This window comes from Nipponia nippon, unplaced genomic scaffold (genome assembly GCF_047370975.1).
Source record: "Nipponia nippon isolate SJK-2023a ecotype South Korea unplaced genomic scaffold, ASM4737097v1 scaffold_1, whole genome shotgun sequence".
NCBI classification, from domain to species: Eukaryota; Metazoa; Chordata; class Aves; order Pelecaniformes; family Threskiornithidae; genus Nipponia; species Nipponia nippon.
The window spans coordinates 101,086,053-101,105,123 of NW_028262290.1; the positions used below are offsets into that span (position 1 = coordinate 101,086,053).

At 41.1% G+C, this 19,071-nt stretch overlaps 1 long non-coding RNA gene across 1 annotated transcript in view; it reads left to right on the forward strand.

Annotated features, from left to right (window-relative positions):
• Positions 1-19,071, forward strand: part of LOC148057518 (uncharacterized) — a 398,505-nt gene that overhangs the window by 247,757 nt on the left and 131,677 nt on the right. The window contains exon 10 of the long non-coding RNA XR_015706361.1: positions 11,433-11,930. This is a non-coding gene — a long non-coding RNA (uncharacterized LOC148057518). The remainder of the gene's footprint in view (positions 1-11,432; positions 11,931-19,071) is intronic.

The window sequence follows — 19,071 nt, forward strand, 5'->3', positions numbered from 1 at the left end:
GCTGAAACATTAAGACAATGACTGTTCCTCAAGTGTGATTAAAAACTCAGTAAATTCAGAAGAAAAGCCGTACCTAAAGGGAAGCCAAACATGTGAAATGTGGGTGAATGCACATTTAAGGCACTCCACTTTAATTCTCCCATTTAACAACTTGGTGATCAGTGAATAAAGTTGTCTGTAAGTAAAAATTAGAAGAAAATTATTTATAAAAATGCATTAGGTTATTTCTTGGTTTACTTTTTTTCAAAGAGATGTTAAGACGGTTTAGTTTTCTATTATATATGTCCTTTATAAAAGAAAATTTCCATTAGGATTTGTAACTTTCTTTCTCTTGAAATGCATACTAGAAGTGATTCGCTGAGAATTACACAGTTTTCTGCAGGGTGGGAAATGAAAGCTTCTAACTTCTGCCTCCAGTATTTTTGCACCAGGCTGTCCATCTTAAAAGAGCAGTGTCTCATTAACTCTTTGCTAAAATGTTCAGTATGTGGGCCAATGGGAAACATATTCAGCTATCTGTGTTTATCCAAGTCACAGTACTGTGCTTCCCAGAGCCCCTGTTACCTACGTTTTTTTTATTATCTGGGCTGTACTTACCAGCCCCACTAACCTTGAGGTAAGGTATTACTGTACTGCATTTTAGTAAGGATGATGCAAACGGCACTATTCTGTCTTGGCATTGGTTTTCCTTTCAATATGAAACTGTAATCCAGGGAAATAAAAATTGCTATTTAATCAGAATCTTGTTAGGTTTGAAGGAATACTGCATGAAAAGACTGCTCGTCATGTTTTTGCAGTTAATTTGATTATTGGCATGTGATGTTAAGAGAGCAATAGCGAATGTTTCTGTGGATGCAAGTCACCCCTTTCTATTGACTGGAGAAGCTCCAGCAGAGAAGGGGGTATGCGGTTATTACTGCTCGCATTATGAGGATAACCTTTGCTTTCAATTTGCTAGCGTGGGAAGCTGGGACAGGAAGGTAGAGCTCTTTGGGACTGAAAAGGTGTCTCTGGTCAATTAAAGGAGACTGAAACAGCACAGGTAAACATCCGTGTTGCCTGCATGCATATGTATATAGGTATATGTTTGACAGTTGTTGCAGCTTATGCCCCGGCTCTCTGTAACTGAAGTACTCATTTTAAACTGGTTATCCTAACAAAAGGAATTGGCATTAGGATGCTATGGTCCAGCTGGGGATCTGCAGGATGGCCTGTTGCAGGCACAGTGAATGCAAGCGTGTCTCTTATTCTCCCTGTTTGTTTAAAAAAAATTGTGGCTTGTTTTTTGATTATTTTAGGGTTTTTTGCTTTGTTTTGGTGTTTTTCTGGTGGTTTGTTTTTGTTTTTTCTTTTTGTAAAAGTGCTTTTAAAAAAGTAATTCTAGGAAAGAAAAGAATGTATCATTGTTATTCATCCATCTCCTGTCAGGCTGGTACCTCTGAAAAGAATTTCATGTTCAGAAAATATTTTCATATTGCAGGCAAGTGTCCCTTCCTTTCCCAAAAGCTGGGAAACATGGTGATATTTTTCTCTTAAAAGAAATCAAGTTTGGACACAGTGTAACAGCAGTTTGGCAGTTGGTTTCAGTATAAGCAAAAAGGCTCTTGCATTACATGTATCCAGATGTTTTGATACCATATGTGAAATTCAAATCCATTTAAGCCTGAAGAAGTTTTTTGGTGGTTTAAGGGGGGCAAAGGCAGTAGGTAACTTGAGTATGTTTGTTGGAAAAGTACCTCCTTAAATAAGGTGCCTTTTTTATTTAGGTAATGTGGTGAAGCTGGTTGGATTAAGAAGGCATAGTTTAGGGAAAAAACCCCAACCCTGCTTTCATGGAGATCATCCTCTATAGTTTGGGGGTAGAAAGATGTAATTTAGGACTTCTAGCAATTAGATAATTATTGCCACTAGTAATATATAAAACAAAGGACACACTAGAGGTGCTTTATATTGTTCTCATTTCATTCTTACAGGAATTTACTTTTTATCTTTGCTTTCAACCAAAGTTATGAGTAGGATTAGGTTTTGGGATGTATGTTGTTGGGGGTGACCACTGCAGAGCAGCAGCCACCACTGCTCGGTGCGACCAGGCTGTCACAAGGAGCCTGTGGCTGTTGAAAGTTTTCTCACCTCCACCATTGTTTGTACAGATACTATATTCTACAAGGCTTGTTCAGGCTTATCAAGAGAAGGTTCATTAGCAGTGGTTACAGGCCTCCTTATTGCAACTGTAAGCTTACAGGTGAAGGTTATTTTACAGAAGAAATTCCTCTGTGCTAAATCTGGATGGTCAGCCTTCATTAGCAATAAAAAAGGTATGTGGACTGATAGCATGGGTGGGTATCAGCTTCATTTATTGTTTAACTTACAGTAAGGGTTAGCTTGGTCAAAATGTCTTTTAACAATGTCTTATAATATTTAACATTGTAACAATATCAGAAGAGTACAGCCTGTTTGTTGGTTCCAAATCTGATGAATAGCAAGTTTTTCTAGTCTAGTTTACAGAGTGGTGGGTTATGTTTTCATATATCATATTTGGCCTAGAGTAATTTGGAAGGTTTTGTTTTGAGATGTTCTGAAATGCTTAAAAACATGGGATGGGAGGCTAATAATGAGCGAAAACAAATATTCCAAAGCTGAATCTAGTTATAGATGTCAGAGTCAGAGGAACTGAATCAACTTTTAAATGGCAATTGAGTGCAGAAGACATTTTCAAATGACTTCTTGATGTTGGATGTAAGACCAGGAAACATTCACCCTGTTGGCCATGATTATTTTTAGAGCTCCTCAAAGTTTCTCATCTAAGGATTTTATGTTGCTCAGCCAGTATAGCATCTGTACTCTGGATGCTGTAGTCCTGATTCAGAAAACAGTCTTTACCAGCAAAGACCTGTTAAGTACGTGCTTGTGTCATACTGAAGACAGTAGAATGTAAGCAAGTTCTTAGTACGTGAGCTTAAATAGATCTAATTTTAGGGCTTTTGAATAAATTTGAGATATTGCTTTTCTTCTTCACTTTGTTCTTCTGACTTTATTTTCATTCCTGATAACACTCAGTCTTCTAACCTTCCTTCCTAAGCTCTGATGCGACTTTGCTTTTAATCTTTTTTTTTTTTTTTTTTTTTTTTGTGATAAATACTGCTTGGTTAGTACAGTAGCAGATCAGGTGGACTGCCATTAGGAAGCGTTTGTTAAAGTAATTGAAAGATTAAGGTTTATAGTTCAACAGAAATATGCACCCTGTTACTTGCCATGGCATGGATAGTGACCGGAAGTACACCATTTATAATATTACACACACAGGTAAGGTAGAAGAACGTTTATAGGGTTTCAGGCACAAATAGTTAAAGATGAGGAAACACCAGCAGTAAAATTGTCCCTCAGTAACGTGTATGCTTGTACATTACCATTCACACTCTGTGTGTCTGTTCATAGATACTTTCTTTTCCTAGAAGTTCCCATTTCTTTCCTTGAGCAGGATGGATGTAGAAAATTGATCTACACCCACCCCTTTGTTTTCAGTCTTTCTGTTTACTGTGCTGAGATCTCTGCTCCAGAGAGAGATGTGTTTTGTCATCAGCTAATGTGTGCATTATTTTACCGGTCCACAATCTGATTAATCTTTGTCACATCCCCCTGAGATGAAGGGCTGATATTATCCCTGTTTTACGGACACAAAGTTGAAATATAAATGTGGTAGTTTAGAGCCTCCACCAGTTTAGGGTATTCAGTTTGGGATGTGCTATGTGGTACTCCATGACACAACTTCTACTAACTTCAGCTGTGGCTGTAAATACTCATCTGCAGAACCTCAGCTTGGGGACCTGGAGAGGAAAATGCACATAAAGAACTTGTGTATAGTTAGGTAATGTTACAAGCCTCACACAAGGGCAGAAGCGGGTGAATTCTGTTCACTAAAATAATATTCAGCTTTCCAAAAGAGATTTAGATGTTAAAAAAAAGTTAAAACATTGGCAAATTGGGGTCATATCTGAGGAGCAGCAAAAAGTAACACCATGATGAACAAGATACATGCTTATAAAACTATAAATTCTGGCTACAGTTCTTGGAAGTGCTAATGCTTTACAAGGAAAATATCAATAGAAATATTATTGTCTGGGGAGAAGGACTCTTCTTAGAAATGTCTACTATTATTTGACTGTAAGTTTACAAAGTGAGGTAAAGTAAAACCAAGCAGAGGTGGGACTGAGGTTTGACAGAGACAAAAGCAATTGTTAAAAAGTGAGTGGGAGGCAATGTTAATACTAAGTGATGCTACTGGCTCTTCTCCCTGCCTGTTCACTCACCATTTCAGCCACGTGTGTACACTTCATTATATATAGAGAGAGTATGTAGAAGTATATATAAGTATGCATATATATGAATATATATATATTTATGTAGATATATGTGTTAAAAAAAAGTATGTGAGGTTGTATTTGCATGTGTTCGTTGTGCTGCCCAAACAACTGAGCGATGAGAACATCAAACGGTTTAAATGTGTGGTTATTCTCATTTCAGTGTTGTGCCTTTGGTTTCTGGAAGCAGTCTGTCACTCTTGCAGTTTGGTCCTTGACCTTCCATCACTTTTGGAGACGTGCCATACAATCTTTGTTTACAGTAACAAGCATGGAAAAACTGACTTCCTGACAGTAATGCTGAAGTCTAAGTTGAAACCACTCACAGGTGAAAAAACATAGTTCTTCCACTTTGAACTTGTAATGTGTTTCATGTAAAACACCCGTCTAAAACTGGGCAGCCAACAAAAGGAAACCAGTCCTTTGCCCAAGACCAAATATTAACTGCTTTGTCAGCAGTTTCACTAAGGAGTTGGTTGTAATGCGTTTCTGTATGTTTTTCCCTGCGTAGCATATAATTTGTAGTCTTAAAAAAAACACACCATTGGTTATTTAATTTTTATATAGGTATGATATTAATTGACTGAGCAGTTCAGGACCCTTCATGGACTTCTAGCTATTGCATGTGCAGCTCTGATCTCCACGTAACCTCTTCATCACACAGCTTTCTCCCAGGCTGGGAAAACACATTAGGATTTGTAGGTTGGTTTGTATGAAGAACTGACAGATTGCACAACTTCCTTGTTTTCTGGCATTTGCATCACCTTTCCTAGTATTCTGTGTTCGTCAGCCCAATACTAACGGCTGTAAGACTTTTTCAGGAAATTAGGGTATTCACATGAGGCATTTGTGTGTTCAGACTAGATTCTCTTCTTGAAGTGGAGGTTTACTAAACAAAGCAACATTTGAGTTTTGGAGTCAAAATCAAAGTCGTGATGCAAAATGAATGCAAATCTAAGGGAAGATTTGTGGCCCAGTTCAGTGGTCATGATTTTGGTGATGTGAGTTAGGTTATGTGTTTTGTAGCAATTAAATATTCCATAATTACGTCAAAAGAGTGTTATTTTACACTTTCAGGAAATTAGAAGGGAACGATAGGAAGAGTGGAAGTTGAATGAAGAGCGTGCTAATGAAGCATTCCTATTTTCCTGCAGGTTGTGTGTTCAAGTGATATGTGTTTTAATGCACACTTCCAAATCTGTACAAATTTTATTTTCTTTTTACATCATTACAATAATTACAGTACTCTACATTAACTTATGACCCGACCCCTTTTACACTGGTGTATACATCGTGTCAGTTGTTTTTGAACCATGAGAAGAGTTTGGCCCCAAGGCTAGCTTAACTGGAGGAAACAGTTTTTAGTAAGTCAGAATAATAATGGAAATATTAACCTCAGGAAGCTTCCACAAATGCAGAGAAAATTATATATTTTTTCAGTGTTGATTATCATTTGGTTGCATTTACATCGATGTATCACGTTCTGCTCTGTTGAATCCCATGTTTCTGCTCCTCTCCAGGACTGCTGCTGAAGTCTTCTTTCTCACACAGTTTGCAGGGATTCAACAGCACAGGGCTTAAGATATGTAGGCTCAGTCCTTTAAAGTGCATAGGCATTTTTTAGCATACAACAGCCAAACATGGGTGAATATTGAGAAAACGTCACTCAAATTTTAAACATAGCATTTGTACTCACACTGGAAACAGAATCTCAAATATTATGATTAAAGAGCTGGCAAATACACATGTGCATGGTCAGTGCTATCATCTGGAATAGCTGAAACTTTGGGAGGCTAATTGCAATAAACTGTCCATCACACATCCGGAGAACCTAGAATTAATGTGGGAAATTTTTCAAAGAGTAATATCGAATAATCAGTGAATTCAAATAAATTGGTCTGGTTCCAGATGACTGCAAGAGAAAAGTGCAGGACTGTGCTTCACCAGTTTCTTGTGATGAAGGTCTCTGTGCTGAAAATGCAGAAGAAGCATTTCCCTTTTTTTTTTTTTTTTTTTACATGCATTCATTTAAGATGGTCTAGACAGATTCTGGCATATTCTACTGAAAATGTCCAAAGGGTGGAATTGTGGCTATTTTATAACTGGATGAACAACCAAAGCATATCTTTTGTATGACACAGTACTTAGATCTTCATTCCAGGTGCCATACAGCATAGCAATATCAGGAGATGGTTTTGAAGAAGCCCATCAAGTACCAAAGAGTTTAGCTGTGGTCACCCAAAACTCCTCACGGGATATTTTACCCTACTGAAGAGCTCTGTACTCTGTAAAGAAACTGCTTCTGGGACTTGAACTTTCAGATAAAGTTGACCCAAGTGTCTCTAAACTATGGCAGTGTGTGTCTAGACATACCCTGTGGTCACTAAACATCTACTGGTATTTTGTGTGAAGCATAGGGCACTTCATGCCTTGGCCAGTAGCCAGCATGGCTCAGTACTTAGACCCATGTGCAGCTCTGTGGTTTTTGTTCACTGACATATGTTTGGTTTGGTTTGAGTCCATAAGGTTTGCACGCTTGAGGTTCACTTTGAGGTTTCAAGTTCAGTGAAACATCAAGTTTTGCCTGGCTTTTGGGTTGAAACCTCAAGCCTAATGATAATGATTTCTCTATCTGCAGATTACGAAGGGAAAGGTCATTGAAAAACAAATGCCAAAGCCTGATACTTGCTGAGAATCACGCAGCATTCAAATGGACCGTTCCTTGCAGAATTTAGCAATTCTATGTTTCTGTCAAAATTAGCAACTCCGCATTTTATTGATATGCACAAGTGTATTAGTGGCGTTCTGCTTCAATTAAAGCTATAGCATTTCCCTAAGTTTCTGCTATTTTTCAGCACCTACTTCCTGGGTAGCACTGTTCAGTGCTACACACGGGTGGCAGTTTTTGCCTGCAGTAAGCAAAAAGTTAAATTTATGTTAAACCATTGGCCAGATACTTGTTTGTTTAAGTCCTGCTACTTCTGTCCAGTCTCTGCAGTGCCCATGCTATGCTTAACCAATGTGAAGTTCTGCTTCCTTTGACTTCAGGAAGCAAAGTCCCAAAAGGGATTTTTCCCGAAAGGAAGAGCTGGTGCCCTGAAGGCAGTTGAGTAGCTTTCCTCTTTTGAGCCCTAAGACTCATCTGGTGTTGAAAGGAATTTAGGTCTTGTTATCCATAACTGTGCAACTCTCCTGGAGCTGTGATCCAAAGTTTCATTTTCCGTGATGTTCAATGAATCTCAGACTCACAGGGATCCATGTCATAGTGGAGTACTGTACCAAGCTGATAATTAGCCATACAAAGAAGTGTACTGAATCTGGTTGAAAAGCACCTGAAAATCACTCCACAAAATTCAGTAGACTTTAAGCAGTCATGAATTATGCTTATATTTGGCTCTCTGTATATTGCTCTAATTGTTCGTGTTCGTCTAGGGTCTACTCTGCTGCTAAATCTTTTGCTCCAAAGCCTGTCCCCTGTGGACAGTTACATCAAATCCAAGGTAGCTAGTTATCCCTAAGGTAGCACGAAGCTGCACTAATACGGAGCAGGATTTCTGATCAAATGGTTGATCAGATTGATCTGATCAACACTGGCACCAAATTGGTGTTGGGAAAATATCTATTGATGACCTGTCAAGGCAGCATCCAAAATAAGCCCAGTTCTTTCCGAGTCTTCCAATCTAAAAGCTTTCATGTGAACTCGGGCAGTAGTGATGTCAACCACAAATTCCTACCTGTATCCTCAGCTGTTCTGTGTGGAAAACTTCCTGCTTCTCCGTCCACTGTATGGAGGGGGAGAAAATGTGCTGTGGAGTTCAACTGAGAAAGTCATTTTAGACAGGTAATTTTATAATCTGCCAATGAATTACTTTGAGATTTAACAGTATGTAACAGAGCAAAGTTACCTTTGTTAGAGATTTGGAGAGGGAAGAAAGAGTTAGTTACCCATGCTGTTATCACAGAATTTAGCGGGGAGGTTATCTGAAGGGATCTCAGTGTAAGAATTAGATTTTTAAGCTCTATGTGCATAGGGCTGCCTTTCACAAGGAGCTTTTCTACATCTAAGTCTCTTACATTTCTGAAGAAATGACGACTGGTCTTTCTCTTTGTAATTCTTGTCTCTTCCTCTCCCTCCCCCTTCATTTGCATCTAACGTGACTGTATCTCTGGGTCATGCTTAAAGGTACATAAATCACGTACCTGCATACAGGAGGTTTCTCACAAGCTTGTGGATATATTTACAAATACCGTAGGGCCTCCTTTTCAGGTCTGTTTGAAAAATGTGTCCTGTATTGCATATTCTGAATAAACTAGCATCCTCCAGGTACCGTGTTGGTTCAGCTCTAATTCTGACTTCTGAGAGTAGTTCAGGTTTCGCACACATCTGGTCTTTGTTTTTTCTCCCATTTCTCATGGATAACACATGGCAGAACGTTAGAATCAGGGTGTTCGCTGGGGTTTTAGTGGCTTGGTTAATAGTTGAACTGGAAGCATCTAGATAGCAAAATGATCATCAGATGGTGGCAATCTGGAAGTGCTACTCATTTGAGCTGAACTTGGTTAAATGAGTGTGAAAAGAAAAGTCTCTTTGTTCCTTGAATCCTTCACTTCTCTCTTCGGTTTTAGTGTTAGATCTAGGAAAATGTATGCAAATCAGTGTTTCCCACTAGCAGTGCAGTGAAGGCTGTGTATGTAAGAAACAGAGAAATAACATTTATTTTCTGCACATTTATTTCCCCAGGGAGGGAGGTGCAGCACTGGAAGAGGTTACCCAGAGAGGTTATGGAATCTCTGTCTCTCAGGGTTTTCAGGACGAAGTCACAGTTGACCTGATGTAATGTTGATGATCGCCGGGGGGTTCACTAGGTGACCTCCAGAGGACCCTTCCAACCAACATATCTCTGATTCTAAGTCAGAACAGATAAATAAGCTACTGTATCAAGTGGGAAAGATCATCAGCTCACAGAGTCAAGAACTCCTGCAGCTCTGTCTTAGAAACTAATGAGAACAGACGAGAAGCCATTCTAAGACATGCTACTGTAATTGTTATAGGTTAAAAACAATGAGAGTAGCCACCAGGACAGCTCCTCTTATCTTGTAATTCACAGCCCTGAAGACACTTATTTTGCTGTACTCAGTCCCTGCCTCAGTAATGTTTATCTTTTGGACTGAGAAAAAGTCATACGAAGCCTTTATTCTCCATATTAGCTGACACTGCATCTGCAAAAACAGTATTATATCCATTAGCTAAAGTCTGAGTTTAGGTGTACCAATCTTGTTTTCCAGCAAAGACTTGCCAACGCTGAAATTGTTAACTCTGCAGGTGAAAATGCCCTCGGATGACTGTGGTAATCTTGCGATTGCTGTACATGCAGTCCTGCGGCTCTCCTGAATACTAGCTGCACACTGAGTGTGAATGCTACAACTGGATTGTACGTGGAATTTAGGCAACTCCTAGGTGCAGCCCATTGCAAAACCCCCTTCTGATAGGAACCAATAAGAACAAGCTACAACTGCCTTGTGCAGATTTTTGCAATCTGCTATTGCATGAGCAGTTGGAATGTTGAAATCGGCACGAAAGAGCACTCGGGTTTTGCTCCAGTTGCGCTTCCCCGTGTGAGTGCTAGGCATCTCTCTCTTTTCTGGGGAATTCTGTGCTTGATCTCCATCATATAACTTTGGAGCTTGCAATGGGATCCTGGGCAAAACAGCTGTGCAGATTGACGGCAGCTATCTCCTTACGTTTCCCTGACACTGTGTATGGTTTCAGCATAAAGAGCCAGGGAGCGCAGCGTTGCGAGGTGGTGCCCGGCTTTTGCGAACAAAGGGGATGGAGGACTCTGTGCCACCTGCTCTATCACTTGGACAAATGTTAGGAGTAAAACAAGCTACAAACCCTAACTGTTTGTTGGATGATAACTTTATGCAGCAGCAATTCCATCGATGATCAAGGTCAGCTTTTTTGCTTTTGTTTCTCAAGCGCACCAGTCCCTCGGTTCCATGCTCCTATAGGTAAGACGGTAAAACAGCCAAGGATGTTAACTGCTTGGTGCCCTGACAGTGAACAGCACCGCGGAGCTGCACGCTCTTGTTCAGGGACGGCCAGGGGTGTCCAGATGTTTCTGTGTTAAACAGTGTGGCACAACACCTCTGCAGGAATTGGCAGGCAAGCGTGTTTTCTTCTTGACTTGGATTGAAAGCTTTTGAGTTGGCAATGTCAGGAAAACATTGCCACTGTCTACAAACTAGAGAGCGCCCTGTCATGTCCGTACGTGAGGAAAAAACCCTTCTGCTCATTTTTTCCTGATTATTTTGTGGGACAGTGAATTTACTAAAATTACCAGTTATGAAAACGGCGACTGCCCCTCTGTTTCTTGCTGTAGTCGCTCATGAGTGTAGGGCTGAGTGGGAGAAGGAGTGGTCTTGGCAAATGGCTTATTAGTCTCAAATAAATTATTCAGAACACAGGTTTGGATACAGATTGCAGGGAACGATAATGGAGTTGGTTTTCTGAGCCTGTTCATGTTATGAAGACATGGAGTATGCTTTTCAGGAATTCACTTAAGTGGAATCAGCTTTGAATAACATAGCCTGGAAGTAATATTGCTGCCATCCAGCTAGTGTCTGTGGAACAGCATTCTCCTGCCTCCTGAAGCATTGGTGTTGAAGACGGATAGATAGGGAAATATTTATTTTTTGACCTTTTTTTTACCCCCCAAGGGAAATTCTTTCTAACCACTAGAGAGGGGCATGTTTTTGTTGAGATTTTTTCCCCCCCTGAGTGACATAGTGGACCGCATCAGCATCCGATTTGGGTGCGTCATGTGGTTTCTCATGTGATGCTGGTCTCGCTGCGCTTTGGAGAGTGAGCCTTTGTGACTCCGCACTCTTGGACAGTAGCATCCAGCAACACAGGAGACTTTGGGGAGGGGGGGGAAAAGAGACACCCCCCCCAGAAAACCTCCAAAGCCCAGAAAAATAAAGTTACAATCATTTATTATAGTTATTATTTCTTCTTAACTGTTTTGGCTTTTATTTTTAATTCTGGGTCTTCCCTTTTCTCCGTTCCTGCAGGCATAAAGCTGCACTGTTTGGAAGAAGCAAGATTGTCTTTCCTTACAGCTATGATGCTGCATCGCGCTCGACACAGCCTGCTTTTCCCCCCATTTACCTGGGCGGCTGCTGCTGTTTCTGCTGCTGCTGGGGCTGCTGCAGTCTCGCTGCCTATGCTTCACCCCGGCTTGGCTGACTCGAAACTCACTCGTCTGCACATTGCTAAGGAAGAAGAGCGATGGAGCCGCGTTTTTTCTGTTGGTTCTGGAAGCAAAGGGTTGCGATGTGTGATGATTTTGGGGTTTTCTTTGGGAGGGGGGAGGGAGGAGAAAGGAGGGGTGTTAATCTAGGATGGGGTGTGTGAAAGCTTAAAGAAATATTATGTAAAGTAATCCAGTGCTCGACAAGGGCATCAGCAGCAAGAATCCAGCCTCTGCTGCTCCAGAGGATTAACATGGGGAAGCCACAGTGCTGCAGTCAGCTTTCACCTCAGCGTTGTGCTGGAGATGGATAAATAAGGTATCGGTTGTGTCTGCCTGTTAAGGCAAAGCCATGGGAGAAGAGAGAGCGAGCGAATGCAAATGCAAAGGAAGAAGAAATGCTACGTGCTGTTTGTCTGATTCTGTGTATTCTCATTGCAGAGAGGATGGCATGATTAACAAAGCAATGTATGGAGGGAGAGACTGTAAATTGTAGCTTGAAGACTCCTGATGCTGTCAGGGAGGGAACTGATGAGCTAGGTGGCTGCAGCGGTATCCCCAGGGAAAACAGCAGCCACGCACTCCGTGTGTGTGTGTGTATATATGTATGTATGTGCTTTGGTGTGTGTGTGAGCATGTATAGACATGAAAGAACGACATTTCTGACCAATTTACAGAGGAAGTTTGTCACTTTGCTGGGTCAGACTTGATTGCAGCTTGTATTTTCAGCTATAGCTCTACACCCATTTCTTGACTGAGGCGGCACTTTGTGAAAACAGATGTAGGCAGAATTCTTTTAAGAAATATGAAAGCAGATCCTTTCCGCTTAACACCTTGAAGCACTGAATTTTCTGCACTGTGCCGAGAGAAACTGTGGGGATTTCGTTTTCTCCATCTTAAAATCTTTATAAACACAGCTGTATTCAGTATGGTGAAAAATTCTATACTGTAAATAGAAATGTGATCAATCTAATCAAAATAAATGCATCCCAGATGACTTCTAGACCAGCTGGCTACCACAGTCATCAGATGGCTAAATGCTCAACTGAGCATTTATATTCAGCATTATATTTACATCTTCTTTTTCCTTTTTTTTTTTAGAATTTCAGAATCAGCCTCTAATTAAAAAGGATTCTTCATCTATTGAAAAAAGCCAGTGCTCGCATTTGGCAGTAGATTTCTCTGAAATGTACCTGGGTGTATTTGTCATTGCCAAACGTGCATGGGGGAGCCCATGTTTTTAGAGCAGGTAGACTTGTCGCAGTACAGTCATATTTAAATTGGTAGACAGCTCGGCTTGGCCATGCCTGAACAATGCAGAAATAGGGGAAACAAGTGCTGCGCTCAGCTAGCGGGGCTTGGCGTGGCTTCTAGCAGCTGCCTACAGAGAAAGAGGGTGGTTTTTCCTCTTTTTTTTTTTTTTCCTTTTATACAAATCCGTAGACCACAATGTCATCCTAAAATGTGTACGAGGGGATTTCCCAATAGTCATGGTGAGCTACCCTGCAAGACGCCTGTCTGGCCCTTCCACTATTTGTTACCCAGCCTACAAAGGCAGCCCTGTGTGTTGGATTATATATAGCCAGCTGTTGGATAACATTCTTGTGCTGGGGGCAAAGGAGTCTTATTACTCCCAAACTGTAGTTTTCTGTGTGCTTAAAGAAAAATAACCTTGTCAATACAGCAGGCTCTGCAAAGGAGTTTATGCCACTCCTATACCTTTCTGAAACTGTCATGTGCTTCTAACTCGGGCAGTGTAAAGCAAGCAAGGAGGAGGAAGAGAGACTCTTAACTCACATTTTCAAAGCTGCAGAGACGAGCAAAATGTCAGCAGCTTGTAATTAGGAGTCCACGGTTACGTCAGTGACTGTATCTCTCCAAGAATAGCTATGTGATGTGTGCCACAAAGCAAAGGAAGACAGTCATAACCTGGTTATCAAGCCTGGTTCAAACGAGAAAGAGCAAAATGGATTAATGAATCTGCTGTGTTCCTAAATCAGATGTGGATGGATTACATGTACGAGGCTTGCTGAGTTCTGCAGCAGTGAAGACTGAATTATCAGTTTGTCAGAGGGCATGCATTCACCGAGTGAAAGTGTGAATCCTTCAGAAAAAAATGCAGATGAACCGTCTATCCTAGAAAATGTCTTTCCCAGCTCTGTCCTGTACAGGCAGCTGCATGACAGAGAGGCATGCTCTGAAGGGAGAGACTGGCGAGCCTCACGGAGGTGTTTAAAAGGAAGGGTGTAATTAAACACAAAGCAAGCATGCTGAAATTCTGTTCTGGCATTACAGATTTGATACTGAAATACCACCCCAGAGAAGACTGGCTGAGGTCTGGTGTGGTTTATATTAAGGCTTCTCTGGTTAAGAGTGAGGGGGGGAGGGAAAGGGCTTGTGCATCATCTTGCAGCAGCCACACACAAGTCCCCAGGGCTGCCGGGGAAGAGGGATGCGCCCGGCTATCTGCTCTTAAAGGCACATACCCAGACCCCACTGGGAGCTTTCTCACCTCTGCAATTATTTTTAGGTCTGTGCAGGCGACTCGGCAGCATTTAAGGAGTTGGATTGCAGGGGGTGCTTAATCTGCTCCGACTGGCCTTTCTCCCTGTTGTGGCTGGAAGATGTTTACAGGGCTTTTATTGATACCCCTCCGCAATATTCAGTGTGCGTGTCTGTTGGTGTTCACGCTGCCCAATTGCTAGAAGCCTGGCGTGGTTCCCTGCTCCCAGCAGAAGTTGGTTGCAGTTGAGCTCTGTTTATGTCGCTCTTTAATTTACCAGGATAGGTAGATTGCATTATGCAAACAGTGGGGTGGTGGGTTTGTTTTTTTTTTTGGACCATGAACACAAATTTGTAGGAGGAGATGACTCTGTGTATTAAACCAATAGCTCTTTGAATTGTGTGTAGTATAATCTAAATATACTTACTTTAATTAATAGAAGGTTACAAAAGCTGGCATTGTCTGGGGCTGTTTAATTTACATCTTAGGTTTAGTCAATGAGCATAACCTGCCTGATTAGAATAGTGTATTCTGTGCAGCCAACAGGGTGGAAGACATTATTTTGTTTGTGTTAGTTCAAACAGCTGGTCATTAATGCAGGCCCCATCTCCAGAGTGAAGTGCTAGTGGACATGAATGGCTGCCTGATTAATGCTGCCCCTCGACGGGTCCTTCATCCAGCAGCGATGCTCGCAGCAGAATAATGCAGTGTGATTTGATTGCGCTCTAACAGGGTAGTATGTCATTGTGTCACCAAGCAATCGAGGTTATTATGGGGCAGGGCAGACAGACGGGACAGTGGGGTTACTAGACCGTGGCATTTTTAGAAATGCAGGCCTGACCTACTTAGAGTTATTCTTGCTGGCTGGCAGCTGCCTGGTGCAGGGCTCCCCCTGATAGGCTGCGGCTGTTGCTAGGGGGAATTAGCATGAATTTTTCCACATACAGGCTCGGTGATTGAATGATAAAAGCTGACTGGAATTAAAGAGATTTGGTTCAGTATTATGCAGATTTATCTCCCTCTGTTTTTTTTTCTCTCTCTCAAATGCATAAAAAGGAGCAGAAGACAGTTTGTTTCCATTTATTTTTGACCTTTTTTTTTTTTTTTCCAGGGGAGGGCAGAAGTGTTGTGAATTTTTGATCATTTGCTATTTAAGCCCTTGAAATGATATGACAGTGGGCATGCATCTTTAATGTATGGGAGATTCAAATGCTGTCTCTTTGGAAGGGAATGAAATGAATATATTTTGTGTTCTGGTCAGACTGCTGCCTCTTTCTATTTGAAGTTATGGCAGATTCCCTCGTCTGGAAGGGGGAAACATATACCAGGTTTTGTTGCATAACGTTACTCTTGGCTATTTTTAGCTATCTGTACTTCACAAAATTAGACCTATGTTTATGTTGGTGGATGAAATTAAACCCCGGACTATGTCTCCTATATGCAGACACAGATGCCCAGGGTATGCTGCAGTGTTGTGTGTCATGTTCAGCTGAAAAGGTGTTTAAATACTACAGATGTATTAGCACTGCATACCTTGCAGAGAACTGATGCCTGGCCTGTAATCGGATCAATTAGAGAACCTCTTCTGGATTTTGGACTATTTTTCAGGCTTTGGTTTGAAGTTGGATGCTCTAGATGGCCCTTTTTTATTTATCTGTATCTGCCTAAAATAGCGTTATCTTTTCAGAGAACTCTGTGCTCCCTCAGGAAGCAAATAAAAACAATACTCAGTGAAGAATCCTTTGATGTAATTATGAATATTTCCTTTGTTATTATCACTAATTATAGAAAATCTTTGTTTAAACCGCAATTCCCCTCTGTGTGATCCTTTACCATGCAAAGAAGTTACAATTTAGTGCTTTTAATATTAAATGAATTTTTCATGGCAACGCATCATGACGTCACGCTCGAAGAATTGGGAATTTGCAAAGTGAGAGGCAGTTGGGGATGGGGGAGAGGGACCCAAAAGTCTTCAGAACTGCAAAATAAAAAATGTGACTTGGTGCTGAAAAGTAGTGAGCTCATTTGTGTCTGAAACGGTTTCATTTGAAATACTTGGATGAATGAGATACTTTTTAGAGAGGTGTGAGCAGCCTCCACGTCTGTCTGGACAGCCAGCAGCCTCCCTGGACGCAGAGCTTCCTTGCCTTGGCCCCTGGAGTTTCTCAGGAAGGTATGAAGAGGAAGCAACTGGAAACGGAGACCTGCATTTGAATGCATTTTGTGGCCAAAGCAAAGCATTCAGTTCCTGCAGATTTGAATTTCCTATGTCTCTTTCCTGGCCTTGATTCATTGCTGAAACTCACACCACTTCCTTCTCTGCTTTTTCCCGACGGTCCCATGGAGCGACAGTTTTTTAGAGAAGTGAAAGTGAAGAGAGGCACTATTTGATGCCCAGTAATTGTGTTCTCCTTGGCTGTCCCTAGAGGTGACTCCAGAAAGTGAAACTGCAGTTTTGGTCCCACTTCCCTCAGCAATATTCTCTTGATCAAAGCCTGATCCCGTGATCTGCTTTCCTGAAGGGTGCTGTCAGTGGCTGTGGCTTCCCACCTGGGCTGTAGTTTTCATCTCAGTCTTCCAAACTTATATCTATGTTGTGTTGTCTGCTGAGCTTCTCCCCAGTTGCTTTCCCCGTGATGAAGCAGTTCAATTGATCAGAGAAAAGGGCTGGAGCGTGGCCAGGTTCGGCCCATCCCAGTGACTCCTCGCTGGCTCGTACCCAGGTGGGCAGCCTCTTTGCTAACAGAAGGGAGGTAACTGGCATGGAAATCAGTTTCTTGTGGGAGGAAAAGCCAACTTTGCTTTTGGAATGCTAGGCAATAGCCAGTGTGCAACTGTCTGTTGAGGTTCTTGGCCTTGTTGCTTGTCGCCAGTTGTAGTTTCATCCAGTTCACCTGGGATATTAGCTAACTTGGACTTCAGCAAATCAAAATGAGCATGCAATATTATATTAATTTCAGCAGAAACCTATTTTCTAGAAAAATTATTTGAGTGTTGTCCTATTTTGGTATATTCCTGCTAAGAAAGAGGGAGTCCCAAGAAAAGGAACAAACAATATAATGTGTATACTCTGTGGAAAAGAGTTGTATCCTTGATGTTTGTTTGGGATTTCAATGTAGTGAACATTTATAACAAACATCAAACCAGACAGTTTAACAAACCATCAGGTGATATATTAAATATAAAAAATGCCGTGCACCAGAAATTGTATTCAACATTAGGTTACTTTTCTGAAAGCCTCTTTAATGGGAATTATTCCAAATAAATGAATGTGTGAATAATCTGATCAGAATGCTTTGGATAATTATAAGTAGCAGAAATATGGAGTTAATGAAACAAAACCAAAATCTGAGCTCTGTGTGTGTATATAAAGCATAAGAAACAGGGTGCCAGAGGAGTTCGAAATATATGTCTGTGTTGAAAATATTGTCAATTGTGCACATTCCTTTGAAAAAATATGTTAATCATTTTCTGATGATTTCCTCTGAGGTTTCTATTGTTGCAACAACTTACACCCCCTACCTTGAAGTTGCTTACCTACAAAAGATTGTGTTGTATTGTTCAACATTCTTGTACCATGACCTCTCCTGTGAGCTATGAAAGATCTGTTATGCTGAGTTTCATGCTCTAGCGTGGCTAAGCAAGTGCTGGTTTACTGGTAGCACGTGCAGGCAATAATTTTTTTTTTTTCCAGCAAAAGATGTGGAATCCTGCCTCCATTTGCAGCTGTGAGATGGCTGTGCTGCTTGGTGTATTCCTGACCTCAGAGCCTTGACTGGTCGTGGATTTGTTGTGCGTTTTGTGATGTCACGACAACTTGCTGTTTTTCTGAAAATGATCAGAGGATACAGGATATAGAGCGACATATCTAGATTCTCATGAAGGGGTTACAGCTGCCAGGAGTGAGTTGACTCCCAGCCTTCACCTCCTGCCAGGGCCATGAAGATCAGTTCTTCTGCAGTAAATGTGTTTCGGTTCTGATTTCAAACCAAAAGTATGAAGAATTGTATTATATTTCTTGAAAGACTGGCAGTTGGTACATTCCTTTTATTGCAATACATCAGGGAATACAAATGTTTTACAAATTAAAATAATCCTTACAAGATTTTTTTCTGTGATCCATTAGCATGGAAACAAATTCTGTAACATACTACCATCAGCCAGGAGCAGTGTTATTGTGGTTCCCGCATTCCTGCATCCATGGATGTGTGTGCCTATACACTCAAAAATGATACATACATGTAGTGTGTCTGAATGCGTATACAAGACACGAGCGTAACTTACACAAATACAACACTGAAGCATATAGTATGTAATCACAGGTGTCTCGGGGTAGTAGCAAAACCTGTGCCTCTAGAGGCATGATGCTGGTTTGTGTATGATGAAAAGTGGCTTGTCATAAAATTCATGCAATTCTGGCATGTAGCATAACCATTGCGTTAATGCTGTCATCCCATTCATCACTGGCAACAAAAAAAAAGCATGATACTGGGTAATGCAAAGATAACAAAAAGGATAGTGTGGTGAAAAGTAGGCAGTGCCTAGATAGATGGGTTTCATAACCACTCACGCCCTTTTTGTAGTCAATAGCAATGTAAAATGAAATGCATGATGGGCTGTTTAAGAGGAAGAGATACATTTTATATTATCGTTAATTCTTCCCTCCTGCTCTTAGGCCACACCTACTTCAAAAGTGAATCCAGACTCAGATCTTGACAGAGATCGTGACCCTGTTGAAACCAATGGCTGTTTTATCCTGGAATTCAGTGAAACCAGGCTTTCATCTCTGGTATTTTCCCCTGAACATGTCTTTTTTTGTGCTCTTTCTCCAAAGTGTGGTGTTTCTATTTCTACATTTTTTTCGCTCTGTTCCTCTGAAAATGCTTTGAAAGCTCACTTTTTTTGAGCAATGTACTATAAATTTGCTCCTGAGTCTGAGAAAATGTGGGGAAATATC